Source organism: Phyllostomus discolor, chromosome 6 (assembly GCF_004126475.2).
Source record: "Phyllostomus discolor isolate MPI-MPIP mPhyDis1 chromosome 6, mPhyDis1.pri.v3, whole genome shotgun sequence".
Classification (NCBI taxonomy): domain Eukaryota; kingdom Metazoa; phylum Chordata; class Mammalia; order Chiroptera; family Phyllostomidae; genus Phyllostomus; species Phyllostomus discolor.
Genome location: NC_040908.2, coordinates 103,183,648 through 103,200,806, shown reverse-complemented (window position 1 = coordinate 103,200,806; position 17,159 = coordinate 103,183,648). Strand labels below are relative to the sequence as shown.

At 36.3% G+C, this 17,159-nt stretch overlaps 1 pseudogene; it reads right to left on the bottom strand.

Annotated features, from left to right (window-relative positions):
- Positions 1-802: 802 nt before the first annotated feature.
- Positions 803-1,641, bottom strand: LOC114498827 (annotated as a pseudogene).
- Between the last annotated feature and the right edge of the window lie 15,518 nt (positions 1,642-17,159).

Below are 17,159 nucleotides of genomic sequence, written 5' to 3'. Positions count from 1 at the left end.
AAATTGAAGTCAACTAACCACAAGGACTAATAAAAACAGCCATGTTGGAAGTATTTCAGTAACTGCTGATACATTATGAAATTATTACATGGTGCATTGCGCTCTTAATGAAAAGTTGAATCATAAAAAAAGTTAACTGTTTTGTGTGCAGTTTAGTAGACTGGGGAAACATGTTGTATATTAGGAAAATTTGTGAACAAAACAATGGTGAAAGAAAAGTAGGATTTAAAAGAAGCTGACCATGGTCAGAAAAGATAGGAATTCTAGAACTCATATATCTGTACTAACAAGGTAGGGTTCTCACTTCTTTCTAATTTTTCACTTCATATAATATAGAGCGTACATAATTCATTATTACTACCTAAAGAGATTTCTCCAATCCCCTTAGTACTAATCTGTGAACTTTGGTTTGTTTTTACTTGTCTTTCATGGATAAAGTACTCTAAAAATTAAAACATTGAAGTCTAAGTTTTATGTACATATGAAAATACTAAGTATTCTGGATTATATTCAGTATAATTTTTCATTAAATGTATTTTGTATTTTAGGTTTCTGGGAACTGCTTATTCTTATATAGTGTACATTCATAGTAATTCTTTAATAGAAGATACAATTTAAATTTATTAAGATGTAAAGACCTTTCTACCAACTATTAATGTTAACAAATTTACTGTGGGTTTCTGGAACTGTAATGTTTTTACAATATCTAAGGACACACTACTTTTAGAAGTGAATGGAAAATCCTGGGTCCTTGTATTTATTAAACTGAATCACATGGTAGTAAAATTCAGTTAAGGCTCTTGGCATTGATGAGACTTCCTCCACTTAGACTAGACCTGGCGCTTCATCTGTGATTTCATCTGGTGCATAGTCACCACCTAATATATAAATTTTATCTTCAATTCCAACTGCACCTGCATTGGAGCCTGCACATTCAAAAGATCCTTCACCCTTCCAGACACAAGTATCTGGACAAAAACTATAAGTGAAAAGATCACATATATAGAGTGTGCAGTTTACTGGGACAGCTTTAATTTGTGTTGCATGAAAAAAATTGTCCAAACTCTGGGACTAATTCAGACCACTGATCAGTTGTAGTGTTGTATTTAAAAAAGCAATCAAGTGATGGGTTAAAGGCATCTGTAATCTCCACCTCTGATCCAAGAACATAAATTACATTTTGGCATGCACTTGCTTCGGGGTAGTATATGCCCCTGGGTAAGGGGCTCACAGACATGCATTTTTTGGAAAGAGGGTTGTAAGATTCAACATCTAAAAGACTTTTAATGTCCTGAGATCCTGTAGTCTGTCCACCTATGACAAATAACCTATTAAGAGCCATAACTGATTTATGCGTGGTTCTAGGTGTTTTCATAGTTGATACCAGGAAGAAATCATTTTTGACTAGACAGTAGTACCAGGTTTGATCAGTGAAATAATGATATGACTCTGCAATGTGAAGCCGAACCATTCTAAAACATGACCCTTTGCAGCCATGTGTCAAGAATGTTTTTCTCCATAACTTGACAGATCAGATCCTGGCAGATCAATCAGGTATGATTGTGGCTATTTTTTCCATGAACTAGTTTTAATATTATAGCAAAATGTATTTTGATTTTCTTAATTTTCCTCAGTTTTGTGAAAAATACGTATTTTTCAGTTGTGGATGGTTGAGCATCAGGGAAAAGTCCACCAGAACCTTGCACATAGTTTATCACATTCATGATTATGTCAAGACAGTTTGTGCTTTTGAGTAAACACTCTTCATTGAGCAGGCAGTCTTGAAGTGTCTCTTCAGGTAACTGATGTAATCTTATTTTTTAAATCAAATATGGTGGATGCTCCATTCTAGGAATAAGACAATTTACTGCTGTGTACAGTGGCCATAAGCCATGTACAGCTATTTAAACTTAAATTACTTAAAATTAAATAAAATGAAGTGATCAGTAGCCATATATAGTATGATGATTACGTTTATGTGTCAACCTTACTGAGACACAGGGTGTGTGGAGGCTCTGCCTGCAGAGTACCCCCAGCCACTGCAGTTGAGAATAATTCTACCAAAACATGATCTGCTTGGGGAGGAAAAATGGCCAGTCTCTCAAAGGAGAAGGGCCTTGAGTCTGTTCCTCAATGGGCTTTTATTGGGTTCAGTTTGCACAGGAATACAGGAAAAGCTCATCAATCATTGTCAGGCAGTAATGATCAAACAATAGATAACATTCAAAGAACTATGAGGGCTTATTCTGAGTCAGGGTCAGATAGCTAAAGGGCCATGAAACTTTGGGAAACACACTCATTTATGTTTGGATGCTTATCAGAAAATTGAAGGCATTCTTAGCAAAGCAGATTTCACAGGATGAGATTTCTGGATGAGATTAATATTTGAACCAGTAGATTGAGTGAAGCAGACTGCTCTCCCTAATGTGAGTGGGGCTCACCTAATCCACTGAAGGCCTGAAGAAAACAAAAGGCAGAGTAAGAAAGAATTCCTTCTCTCTGCCTGACTGATTTTGAGTGGGACATCAGTTTCTCCTACTCTGAACTAAGACTCGAACTACAACTTTACTATTGGCTATCCTGGGTTTTCCCGTTTGCTGACTGCAGATTTTGGGACTTCTCAGTCTCCATAAACACATAAGCAAACTCCTTATAGTAAATCAATCTATCAGTCAATCCAGCCAGCCAGCCAGCCAGCCAGCCAGCCAGCCAGCCAGCCAGCCAGTCAGCCATCCCTGCACTTGGTTTGTTTCTCTGGAGAATCCTCAACTAAAGCATGTGGCTAATGCCTCCTACATTTTGGAGCATGGATACAGTGAGTTCCACTGGATACACTATAATAAGAACAGTCTGCTTGTATAGGAGTGTCTGTGTGTGCGTGATACATGCATAACAGGATGTAATTGGCAGGATTATTGGAAAAATATGTTACCTGCAGTAACTTTGTGAGCATTGTTCTGAGTAGCTGTAAGTGAAGAGACATATTAAGAATGAGAGTGGGTGTCACAGAGAGAAAGTGATAATGAGAGGCTTGAGGTAGTTCTAAATTGAGTGTTACTACTGGTCTATTTCTCATGTCTAGCAATAGAACAATCTATTACAGTGACGTAGTGCCTTCTCTCCATGGCCCACCTCAGAATGTAAGCATAATTTAAAATTTCAATTAAGCTACATTTTCTCAAGGCTATGGCCAATCTTCTATTTCCTTAGACTATATAAATAAAACCCTGTATTTTTACCCCTTATCTAACCTTTTTTTAACAGTTTAGAGAAGTCTGCTGCAGGGGAGAAATGACTGCTTGGTGCCAGCGTGAAAATCCACAGGTGTCTGTACCAATTCCTGTTTGAAGAGAGAGTGCTCTGAAATGAGGGGAGGAAGCCCCCTTCCCTTTCCCATGCTCCCCCTTCTCAGGAGGTGCAGCACAGTCCCCTCCCCTTGATTTCTTTGTTCTGCTTTACCTCTATATCTTTATAAAAACCTCCATCTGCACTGAAATTTTAAGAAGTCCCCCCCCCAAGGACATATGCCCACCATCTTCTTGAATTGCTGGCAATTTGAATAAAACTCTTTCAACAGCATCTGCCTCATAAGTGCTGCTGGTAGCTGAACCTGGCTTTGATTACAAGAGAACCATAGAATTGGTTGAGACACTTCGTTTGCACATCCACCCAAGTCAGCAAAAGAATTCTACCTTGCCAGGGTGTAATGAGATGCCTCAACTCCCCTCCAATTCACCTGCTGGAGTGATGTCAGAGAAGGCTGAGTGAGGGCCAGGCCATTAATCTCTGCAGAGTGATAACAGTGCCCATCATTCACCTCCCCCTCACCATTAGTCAAGACCATGTGGCACATGGGGAGCCTGCACTTCTCCTCCTAGCTGGCACTAATACAGGATTCCTCCCTCTCCTTGCTGGGGTCAAGTCAAAGGCCTAGAGCAGAGTCATGAATTTCACTATCACACTCAGCAGCAACAAACCACCCTCACATAACATAAGTGGTGGCCACATGAGGAGCAGTAAGAGTGGTATCAGAAGATATAGGGACTGAAGCCTCCACTCCCAGCTCTATCTAGCAGTAACAAGGAGCTCCTCTTATTGTAGGTGTCAAATAGGTAAAGTACAATATCTGGACTTCCACCCCAACCTGTAATTAATGAGGTGGTGACCTTAATTTAACAGTGTCAGAAAAGACCTGCTAAAATGCAAAATTTAATTAAGTTCTAGAGTCTTACAACATAATATTCTATATATCCAAGAACCAGGAATATATCAAAGTTAATGAGAAAAAACAATCAATGAATACCAGTGCTGAAATGACACAGATATTAGAATTATCTGCCAATAATTTTTAAATGATTATAGAAATTCTTCAATGAGCAATTAAAAACATAAGTCAAATGAAAAAATAGAAAATCTGAATAAAGAAAGAGAATATATAAAGAAGAACCAAATGAAAATTTTAGAATAACCAAATACAATGAAAGGGGGAGGAATCACTGAACTTGAAGAAAAACCACACAATTTAAACATTGTGTGACAAAGTGAAAAAACAGACTGAAAATAGAAAAATCATATTGAAATACAAGTGAACAACTTGAAGAACATGTAAAACTATAAAAAACCTCCTAATACCCATGTCATCAAAGTGCCACAGGAAGAGAAAAAGAAGGTAGGGCTAAAAAAGTAATTGAAGAAATAATGCTTGAATATGTCCAAAATTTGGCAAAAGACATAAACCAACAGATTCAGGAATCTGAGTGAAGCTCAAACAAGATTAACTCTAGAGAAAGCTATGCCAAGGAACATTAAAGTCAAACTTTTAAAAACTAACAACACCCAAAAACATCTTGCCAGCAGTATGAGAGAAACTCCTTATCCATAAGGGAAAATCCATTCCAATGTCTGTGAATTTATGATTTAAAAAAATATGGAGGCTACAAGGAAGTGACATAATATTTTTCAAGTGCTGAAAAATAAGAATTGCCAATCCAGAATTCTATAATCATCACAAGTATCCTTTACTTGTGAAATAAAGATATTATGAGATGAGGGAAAAACAAGAGAATTTCTAATGAGAACACCAATTCTAAACAGGTGGATAAGAAGGTTCTCTAGTCATCAGTTTAATGATAAAAAGAATCTTTCAATAACAAGGAGGAAAAAATTGAGTAAGATCAATAACATAATTAAATACAACTGAATTTGTATCTCTTCTTGCTTTTTCTAAATTATGTTTGATGATTGAAGCAAAAATTATAGTACTGCCTTGTGTGCATATCAATGCATATAAAGAAATGATTTAAAACAACTATATAATGTATACATGAGGGAGAATAAAGGGAAGTAAAAGAGCATAAAGTTTCTATACTTTACTCAAACTGGTAAAATGTTTACACTAGTATTGTCATAAAATATGTGTTACACATACACACATATTATATATTTATATGAATGATTTAATACCTAGAACAACTACTAAAATGCCTATCCAAAAAGATACATTCATAGTCACTATAGTTGGATCAAAATGGAATTCTAAAAATGGTTCATGTAACCCACAGGAAAGCAGAAAAAGGAGAAACAGAAATAAAAAACAGAGAGACTAAACAGAAAACAACCAAAAAGCAGACTTTAGTACTAACAAATCAATAATTGCAATATATGTAAATCAATAAGTGAAAATGGTCTACATACACTAACTGAACAGCAGAGATTAGCAGAGTAGATTTAAAAAATAAAGACTCAACTTGAATCCCCTCAAGCAACTCACTTTAAATGGAATGATATAAATAGGTTAAAAGTATAAGGATGGAAAAAGATAGACTGAAAACATTAATTAAAAGAAAACAAGTGTGGCAATATTAATATAACATTGAGTAGATTTCAGCAAGGAAAATGATCAGAGACAGAGAGTAATGTTACATCACATCAATCTACCAAGAAGCAAACCTAAACGTATACGTACTAAATAAAAGAGCTGCAACATATGTGGAGCAAAAACTAATAGAATTGAAAAACAGACAAATATACTATTACAGCTAAAAACATTATTTCCTCTCTAAAAATTTTTAAAATATATTTTATTGATTATGCTATTGTAGTTGTCCCATTTTTTCCCCTTTTGCCCACCTCCACCTGGTACCCACATTCCCTCCAGCAATCCTCCTGCCTTAGTAGTTCATGTCTATGGGTCATGCATATAGGTTCTTTGGCAACTTCAATTCCTATACTTTTCTTAACATCACCCTGTTTATTTTGTACCTACCAATTTATACTTCTTAACCCTTGTACATTTTCCCCCACTCTCCCCCTTTCTCCACCCAGCTGATAACCCTCCAAATGATCTCATATTTATGATTCTGTTCCTGTTCTGCTTGTTTGCTTAGTTTGTTTTTTAGATTCAATTGCTGTGCATTTGTTGCTATTTTAATGTCCATAATTTTGATATTTTTATTTTATAGTTCCCTTTAACATTTCATATAATAATGGCTTGGTGATGATGAACTCCTTTAATTTTACCTTGTTGGGGAAGCACTTTATCTGCTTTTCAATTCTAAATGATAGCTTTGCTGGATAGAGTAATCTTGTAGGTTCTTGCTTTTCATCACTTTGAATACTTCTTGCCAGTCCCTTCTAGCCTGGCAAGTATCTTTTGGGCCAAGTATCTTTTGAGAAATCAACTGACAGCCTTATGGAAACTTCTTTGTAGGTAACCCTCTGCTATTCTTTTGTGACTTTTAAGATTTTCTATCTTTAATCTTTGGCATTTTAATTATGATGTGTATTCATGTGGTCCTCTTTGGGTCCAACTTCTTTGGGACTCTCTGTGCTTCCTAGACTTGCATGTCTATTTCCTTCACCAAAATAGGGGAGTTTCCTTTCATTATTTTTCAAATAAGTTTTCAATTTCTTGCTCTTCCTCTTCTCCCTCTGGCACCCTTATGATTTAGATGTTGGTATGTTTGGAGATGTCCCAGAGGCTCCTCATTCTATTCTTATTTTTTGAATTCTCTTTTCTTCTTGCTGTTCTGTTTCAATTATTTTTCTTCCTCGTGTTCCAAATCATTGATTTGAATCTTGGCTTCATCTCCTACACTGTTGGTTCCCTGTGAATTTTTCTTTATTTCACTTAATGGAACCTTCATTTCTGCCTGGGTCTTTTTTATGTTGTTGAAGTACCCAATAATATCTTTGAGCATCCTGATAACCATTGTTTTGAACTCTGTATCTGAAAGTTTGTTTATCTCCATTTCATTTACTTCTTTTTTTTTAGTTTTGTTCTGTTCTTTCATTTGGGCCATATTTCTTTGTCTCCCCAGTTTGGCAGCCTCCCTGTGTTTGTTTCTGTGTATTAGGTAGAGCTGCTTTGACTCCCTGTCTTAGTAACATGGCCTGTTGTAAAAAAGGCACCTGTAAATTGTGTGGGGCAGAGTCTTAGGTAGTCACCAGGGTGGAGCAACCTGTTTCACTGCTCTGTGGCTCTGTGTGGGGGAGGGCTCAGAGAGGGAGCAATGCTGCTGCCTGGCCTTCAGAGATTGCTCGAGAGGAAGATGTCTCCCCAGCACTACCCGCTTGTCAGCAACTTCCCTGTCTCCCCTTCTCCCCATATGCTACTTGTGCCCTCCCAGCTGTTGCCCTGGTGTGATGAATCCCAGAGAGGGTGGGTCTGTGTGAGTCCTAAGTCTGTTGCAGGCCCTTTAAGTGAAGTCTCTTGAGAATCCCACAGGCTTCTACCTCCCAACCCGGATTAGTTTTTGCAGTCAGAAGTTATGGGGACTTATCTTCCTGTCACTGGAATCCTGGGCTGGATGGTCTGGTCTGGGGCTGGGATTGCTCGCCCCCAAAATATCCCTCCCAATGTTTTTATATCTCATACAAATGTGAGACTGTCCATTTTGCTGCCTCTCTGCACCTTTCCGTGCCTCCATGTCTCCACCCCTCCTACCCATTTGAATGAATGTGGCTTCTTAAATCCTCGGTTGTCAGACAGCCATTCAGCTCAATTTTCTGACGAATCTGGGTGAAATTTGTTTTATAGTCTGGTTGTAAATTTTGCTATAGTTGTACATGGAGGTGAAATGTGTTTACCTATGCCTCTCTCATGGCCAGAAGTTTTCTCTCTGTAAAATTAATAGAACAAGAAGACAGTAAGTTAGTAGTGATACAGAACTCAGCAGCACCATTGTAGGGAAAATGAAGTTCAGGCTCCTTCACCCAGATGTCCAGGCAAACATAACGAATCAGTGTTCACATAACCTTTAGTAGGGGCCCGCATGTGTAGAATGAAGCTCTGTTATATAACTAGAAGGTCAGTACTGCCACCTTGCCAGCTTTATGTGCACTTATTATATAAAGGAGTCAGGACTTTCTGCAGTGCAACTTATGGCTTGTGGAGTGTGTGAATTGCCCCACCCCTGAATAAAGTCATGTCAGACATCCTGTTGGCTCTGTGTATATCCTTCTGTCTGCTTAAATCCTGTGTGAACCTGCATGGCCTCGAACACTTGCAGGACACCATCAACCAACATAATCTAATCAAGATTTATAGAACACTACCTAACAACAAAATACACATTATTTTCAAGTGATCATAAAATATACATCCAGTGACCATATTTTTTCATCCTTACCTGAGGATATGTTTACTAGTTCGAGAGAGAGGGGAAAAAAGGGAAGGAGGGAGGTAGAGAGGTACAGAAAGAAAGTGAGAGAGAGACAAACATTGATATAAGAGGGAAATATCAATCTCTTGCCTCCCATATGCAACCCAATTGGGGATGAAATCTGCAACCTAAGTATGTGCTCTGACTAGAAATCAAATCTGCAACCTTTTGGTATATGGGATGACACTCCAACCATCTGATCAACCTGGCCAGGCTAAGAATGACCATATCTTGACCCACAAAACAAACGTCAAATAATTTAAAAGAACTGAAATCATACAGACTATGTTCTCTGACCACAACAGAATCCAACTAGAAATCAATCAAAAAAAGATGAGATAAAAACGTCCATACTTGGAAAACAAATAGCACACTTCTAAATAATCCATGAGTCAGAGAAAGTCTCAAGGACAATTAACAAATACATTAAATTGAATACAGATGAAAATACAACATATCAAAATGTGTGTGATGTAGCTAAAACAACACAGAAAAATTCATACCATTAAGCACTTACATTAGAAAAGAATAAAGGTATCAGCCCTGGCTGGTCTGGCTCAGGGGATTCAGTGCTGACCTGCCAACCAAAGTGTTGCTGGTTTGATTCCTGGTCAGGGCACATGCCTGGGTTGTAGGCCAGGTCCCCAGTAGGGGGCGTGCAAGAGGCAACCACATATTGATGTTTCTCTCCCACTCTTCCTCCTTTCCCTTCTGTCTAAACATAAATAAATAAAAAATGTTTAAAAATATAAATAAATAAGGAAACTAAAAGAAAAAACAATAAATTAAACTCAATATAGGCAGAAGGAAATGATGAGCAGAAACCTATGAAACTGAAAAGAGAAAACTGCACAGAAAATCAATGAAACAAAGATGTTATACTTTGGACTGTTCAATAAAATAGATAAATCTTGAGCTAGATTGATGAAGACTAAAAGAGAGAAGATACAAATTACCAATTTCAGGAATAAGACATCAAAAGGATAAGGGAATATTATATACAACTCTACACATAATAATTTGATAGTACAGATGAAATGCACTAATTCCTCAAAAAAACACACACTACCACAACTCACTCAAGATAAAATATAAAATTTGAACAGTTCTGTTAACTATTAAGGAAATTAAATTAATAAAAAGTTTAAAGTAGAATTAACATCAAATCTATAAAGTAATTTCTCCCAGAATACAGAATACATGGAAATACTTCCCAACTAATTTCATGAAGTCAGCATTATTGTGGTACCCTGAAGACAGACAGTATAATAAAATTCCCCAAACTCCAGTATAATTAGCAAGAATAATTCAGGAGTATATAAAAGGAATTATATATTATGACCAAGAAGGTTTATCCAGGGATATAAAGGTGATTTAATATTTGAATATCAATCAATGTTATCCACCACTGAAGCAAGCTATAAAAGAAAAATTACATAGTTATATCAACTGGCACAATATAGTCTATAGCATTTAACAACAATACATTCAGAGAAACAAGTTACTTGGTGATTTTGTCATTGTGCAAACATCAGAGCATGTGCTTAAATAAATCTAAAAGGTATAGCTTACTACACACCTAGGCATATATATCTATTGCTCACTGAAGTGTCATCATTTGGTATATGACTGTCAAAGCATTTAAAACTACAGTACAATGACTGGACTGAAGAATTCATGGGAGAACTCAAACATCACACTGAGTCAAGCAGAAGAAAGAAACAGTGACTAAAAAGGGAAGCTCAAAGGAAAATAAAGAATGAAAAAGAGTGAACAAAGCCAATGGGATTCATAGTACACCATCAAAAGAACAATAATGCATTATCAGAATGCTAGAAGCAAGAGAAAGGAAAAGGGACAGAAAATATTTTTAAAGCAATAATGGCTGAAGACTTTACAAGCCTGGGGAGAGAAATGGACATCCAGAATCATGAGGCTCAAAGGATTCCAAACAGGTTTAACCTAAAAAGAGCTACCCAGAGACACATTATAATGACATTGTCAAAAACCAAAGACAGAATGCAGCAGAAGAGCAAAACATCAGACCCACCCAACTGCAATAAGACTTTTGGTAGAAACTTTGCAGGCCAGTAGAGAACAAGTTGATATATTTAAAATATTGAAAGGAAAACAAATTATCAGCTAAGAATACTATACCTGGCAAAGCTGTTTCTCAGAAAAAATGACAGGTGAAGACTTTCCCCCAAAAAACAAAAGCAGTGGGAGTTCTCTACCACTATGCCTGCCTAAAAAGAAATACAAAAGTAAGTTCTTCAAGCAGAAATAGGATGTTAATTAACATCAAGAAAACATGTGAATATAAGTGTAATACTAACTGGCATTGGTAAATATAGAGTCAAAGTCAGATTCTCCAGTATTTTAATGGTGGTACATAATTTAATGACAATAGTTTAAAAATGAAGAAGCAAATATATTAAAAAGAACCATAAATATGATCATTGCTATTGAATAGATAATATAAGATTTATGTAAATTGAAACATCAATAACCTAAAATATGGGGATGGGGGCAAAAATGTCCAGTTTATATATGTTATCAAAATGAAGTTAGTAGCTTAAAGGGTGTTATATTTTATGTAAGCCTCATGGTAACCAATAAGAAAAAACCTACAGCAATTACACAAAATATTGTTATACATGAGTCTAACAACATTGTTACAAAAAGTCATCAAATCAAAGACAGAAAGATAAAAAACAAGGAACAAAGCATCTACAAAACTGTCAGAACACAACAATGTGGCAACAGCAAGACTTTACCTACCCCAAATTACTTTGAATGTAAACAGATTAAAGTCCCCAATCAAAAGATGGAATCGATGATGAGCAGATAAAAAAATTCAACAACAAGCTGCAAACATGAGTCTCACTTTGGCTATAAAGACACACACAGATTGAGAGTAAAGATGTGGGGAAAGATATTCTAAGCAAATAGTAACCAGCAGAAAGCAGGGGTAGCTGTACTTATAATAGACAAAAGTAGAGCTTACACTAAAAATGGCCAAAAGAGACAAAGGAGGTCATTATTATATAGTGATAATGGTATCAATCCATCAAGAAGATATTTGAATTGTAAATATTCATGCATGCAACATCAGAGCATCAAAACATATAAAGCAAACACTAACAGAACAGGAACTATAAACAGCAATAGAGTAATAATTGGGGACTTTAATATCCAACATTCAACAATGGATAGATCATCTAGACAGAAAATCAGTAAGTAAACAGATGATTTGAACAACATTATAGACCACAGAGAACTAAGAGATATGCATAGAACATTCTATCCAAGAAGAGCAGAACAGTCATTCCTCTCAAGCATAAAGAGAACATTTTCTAGGACAGAAAATATGTTAGGCCACAAAGCAAGTCTCAGCAAATTTAAGAAGACTAAAACCACACCAACTCTGTTTTATAGCCACAATCATATGAAACTAGAAATAAAAAATATCTTGAGCTCTGACGAGGTGGCTCAGTTGGTTGGAGCATCATCGCGTATACCAGAAGACTGCAGGTTTGATCCCTGGTCAGGGCACATATCTAGGTTTCAGGCTCCACCCCTGTTGGGGAGCATACAGGAGGCAACCGATTGATGTTTCTCTCTCACATTGATGTTTCTCCCCTACCCCACCTTTCTCTGTCTCTCTCTCTTTCTCAAAATCAATAAACATATTTTCAGATGAGGATTAAAAAAGGAAATAAAGAATAATCCAATTTTTGAAAAAGGAAGGATACATATGACATGTTAACTGGCATCACTCTAGACCATAAAACTGTGGGTAATTTTTAAAATTATATTAAATTTTCTATACTTTTCATAATAAATATGATTTTATAACAAAAAGGCTGCTTTTAAGAAAATGAACCCTGGCATAGCTCACTGGATTGAGCTCGGGCTGTGAATGAAAGTGTCACAGGTTCAATTCCCAGTCAAGGTACATGCCTGGGTTGCAGGCCATGACCCCCAGCAACCACACATTGATGTTTCTCTCTCTTTCTATCTCCCTCCCTTCCCTCTCTAAAAACAAATAAATAAAATCTTAAAAAAATCCAAGAAGGAAATTACAAAAACAATTTCATTTTAAAAAAGAAAAAAGAAAAGAAAATGAATCAAGCCCTGGCTAGCGTAGATCAGTGGATTGAGCGCGGGCTGCAAACCAAAGTGTCGCAGGTTCGATTCCCAGTCAGGGTACATGCCTGGGTTGCAGGCCATAACCCCCAGCAACCACATATTGATGTTTCTCTCTCTCTCTCTCTTTCTCCCTCCCTTCCCTCCCTAAAAATAAATAAATAAAATCTTAAAAAAAAAAAGAAAATGAATCAGTCAGAATTCATCATATCTCTAACACAGTACCTACAATATTTGGCTGCACATTTGTCTTTTTTTTTCCTTTGCTAGAATTTAGGGTGTGTCTTATTCACATCTATATCGCTAGTGCCAAGCTTGGTGCTTAACACAGTGGTAGAGCCACAGCTCACACCTGGCCAGTCAGACTCCAGAGTTCCCACTCTACACCTTCAGTTCTCAAGGACAGGGCCTGTGCCCTAATCACTTTTGCATCCCTGGTGGCTACCATGGCAGCTAGCACATGAATACAAAAAATATCAAACAAAACTGCATTTTGAATTCAGGTAAAAAATTTAGGAATTTCAAAAATGACTAAGATTTGATCCAAAGAAGTTCATGACCTAGTGGGTCTGGGGAAGTTAGTGGAATTCTCCAGTAATGAACTAAAGGAAACTAACCAAGAGTTAGGTGGCTTATACTGAAACATTGGTATTAGAATGTTAAAAACCATTTTAAAATCTTATCTCTGCAGCATAAACTAGATCTTCCTGGAGTTCACAGTTATATGAAAAACCAAATCAAATTAAATGAATGTTGACCAATGTATTATTGGAACTCAACCCGGAAGATGTCTCATGGCAAGCTTTAAAATCTTGCCCTGACTTTGCCTTATTTACCAGTTTACACATCTAGTCATGAACCTAATATGAGGCACACACTTGTACTAGGAGAGGAGATACAAAAATAATGACTGCAATAAAGATGCAGAAGGTGTGCTGGTGGAATTTGTGGATGGCTTATAGAACTAAAGATTCATTCATATGATAGATGGCAGAGTGAAGAATCAAAATGATTCTATTATCTGGAATAATGAGCAAAACCAGCAAAATGACATTTTAACTATCAGAATTTCCATTTATCATCTAAGAAAGTGATAACAATGACTGTTATTTTGAAACACTCAGGGGTTTTAGTTGGCCTGCATCAAAGGAGAGACTTGTCAAGGAAAGCAGTAAGCAGCACTGCTTATACTACATCTGGGCTACTGCATTCAGTTTGGGGAACAATATTTTAAGAGAGACACTGACAAACCAAAGACCATAGATGGACAAGAAGAAAGGGTAAATAAAGAATTAGAAGCATAATCAGCTTGAGAGTGAATTTGGGAATGTTGTACCTGGAGATCTGAAGAAAGAATATGACAGTAGGTGTGTATCTATTATTTGTAATGTCTTTCACCAGGGAAAATAACTAAAACTATGGACAAGAGTCAAAAAAGAAGCAATTGTGAAATTAGTGTGAGGAAGCATTTTCTACTGATATGAACTGTCTCACATATACTACCTGTGAGACATGTAATGAAGCATGGAGCAGTGAAACAAGGTTTGATGCCATTTGTCAAGTGTCTAGAGATTACTGTACCAGGTGGGAAAATGAACTCATATAATGCTAAGCTCCCTCTCAAATTTAAGATCCTAAGAAAATCTGCCATCTTGGAGAAGATTAAAATATTTTATAATTATTTTCAAATTTTAGAGAGGATCACACTTTCTTCATTTAAAGAAGATCCATCACAGCTAAAACTAAACGTAAAAAAAAAAAAAAAACAGAGCATAGTTACCCATTCCTTATAAGAACAAAGAAAAGTTTTCTTTAAATTACCTCAGTGCTTTAGTTTATTTCCATAATAGTATCTTCAACACAGTGGCACTCATGTGATCATTAACTTGATAGATGAGTACATGCATTTAGTAATATGAAGGAGCACTTGTAATTGACATGAGTCAGTGATTTGGATTTTCTCATGCACTTTCAGCCCTTTGTAACATAAAAAGCAAAGTATTCATTCTAGCTTTGTAATCTGCTTTTTTTCTAAGCAAAGTTACCTAATAAAGAGTTCACCAGAATTTAGTCTGAACTAAATCTAAATCCAGGTCTCAGCCACCTTGTATATTTACTTTTATTTGCTCCTGAAATGATAAAAATGTAAAAGTGTACGAATTGTTCATGTTCAAGGAAACATATGGTGCACACCTTGTTTTTTAAGTTCATGGACTTTCTGCTTCAGTAAAGTACGTATAGCACCTGAGCCATGACATTTTCTTTCCTCGTGTTTCAAATGGTTCTTTCATTACCTCTCCTCATTCCGTGTTTTTGTTCTAAATTCATTTTATTCTAACTATGCTATAAAATTAATTCTTATTTCAGTCTCTTATAATCTTAAGTATTTCTATGAGTATACCCTTTTGCCTTTTGAAGTGTTACCTTAATATCTTTTTAATCAACTCAGTGGCAAACAGGGTTATACTCACAGCCTTGGCTGGGACGGTTGTGTTTTAAAAGTCCAGCAATAGGAAATCTGGTGACTGCAGCACTCTACCTCAGTGATACTAAATAAAACCAGAGACAGAAAAGATGGGACTGTATGACTCCCTTTTCTTCTCCTTCTCCTCTTATCTTTTATTTTTTCCCGAGGTATGATAGTGAGGGTAGTGGTGGTGGTGGTGGTGTGTGTGTTTATGTCTAGGGAGAGAGAAAGAGGAAAAGAAGAGGAAAAACAGGGAGAAAGAGCAAAGGAGGAGTTGGATAATATTAATAACTGTTAAAATGTATTCAGCTAACATTTAACTAAAGCAAAAGCTCACAAGAGACATACCAGGGTTGAAATTAAAAAGGCAGAAGTAGATCTTTTGGATTGATTCATGGATTCTAAGATTGCAACATCTTAACAGTCTACATTTACAACCTACTGTGATGCTCAGTGGCACAACCACTGCATTTCCAAGTAGGCAAGGTTCATTTATGGCACAGTCCCTACTACCTCTCCCCAGTCTCTGGCTTTTCTTTTGCTAACCTCTAGACATTCAGCACATTCATAATAAACTCTGGTTTGCCAAAACATGTTGGTCTTCCCTGTGATTCTTTTATTCTGGCCCCAAATCAAATCTTACTCCCAGGTTGTGCAAGTAGGTAGTTGGCCTGGTTATCTGATAATAATCAGATAGATATGAGTCTTAATTTCTGTCCAAAAGACATACTTCAAAGAAGGGGTTTGGTAAGTCTAGTAGGTCTCTAGGTGCATTTTCTGGTTCTTAAGTAAGTAGTTTTCCTCAGAGTTCAAAGGAACCCCCAGAGCAACTGAAACACATTAATCTAACAGGCAAAATGTATATAGGAACACTTTTTTAACTGGGGTATATAGGTGAGTTCTTCCTGGTCTAGTTAGATGAACCCTAATATACTATCATCAATCTAGAAATATCATCAGTCTTAAAGCCACCCCCCACTTCCCTTCTCACTTTTGCAAATAATATAACTCACAGTAGAATAAGGTATTGCTTGGGGCAGTGAAGGGCATGGAGGGCTCAAGAGCCAATAGATATTACACAAAAAAATAAAATAAAACACAATAATAAAAATAAAAATGCATACATCTATTATCTCATTTAAAAAGTTAAAACTATGGAAAAGTTACAAGACTAATACAATGAACTATCGTATGCCTTTTACTTAGATTCATCAATTTAACATTTTGTGACATTTGCCTCACTTATCTTTGCTAAACCATTTGAGAGTAAGTTACATATATTGAAACATTTCATCCTTAAATACTTGTGTATCTCTTAATAACCATAGCACAATTTAAAATTTAAGAAGCTTAACATTTAAATAATACTATTGTCTAGTATAAAAGCCATACGTAAATGTCAAAAATTCTCCTGAAAATATTTATAACATGTTTTTCCCAATGCAGGGTCTCATATTGCCATTAGTGGTATGTCTCCTTAATCCCTTAAATCTAGAAGAGTTCCTCAGCCTTTCTTTGTCTTTCATGACACTGACATTGTTTTAAGAGTACAGGCCAGTGGTTGGGTAGAATGTTTCTCAGTTTGCATTTTTCTGATTGTTCCTTGTGATTAAATTCACAGTATGCATTTTTGACAGGGATACTACAGAAGAGATATTGTGTCCTCAGTATTTTACATCAGAAAGTGCATCATGTCATTTTATCCCATAACTGGTGACATTAACTTTGACCATTTTGTTAGGGTGATGTCTGTCAGACTTCTCCATCATAAAAGTACTATGTTTATCCTTTTGAAATGAATAAAAAAATCAGAGAATGCTTTGAGACTGCATAAATATCTAGTTCCCCAGCAAATGTTCATCCAATGACTTTAACATCTA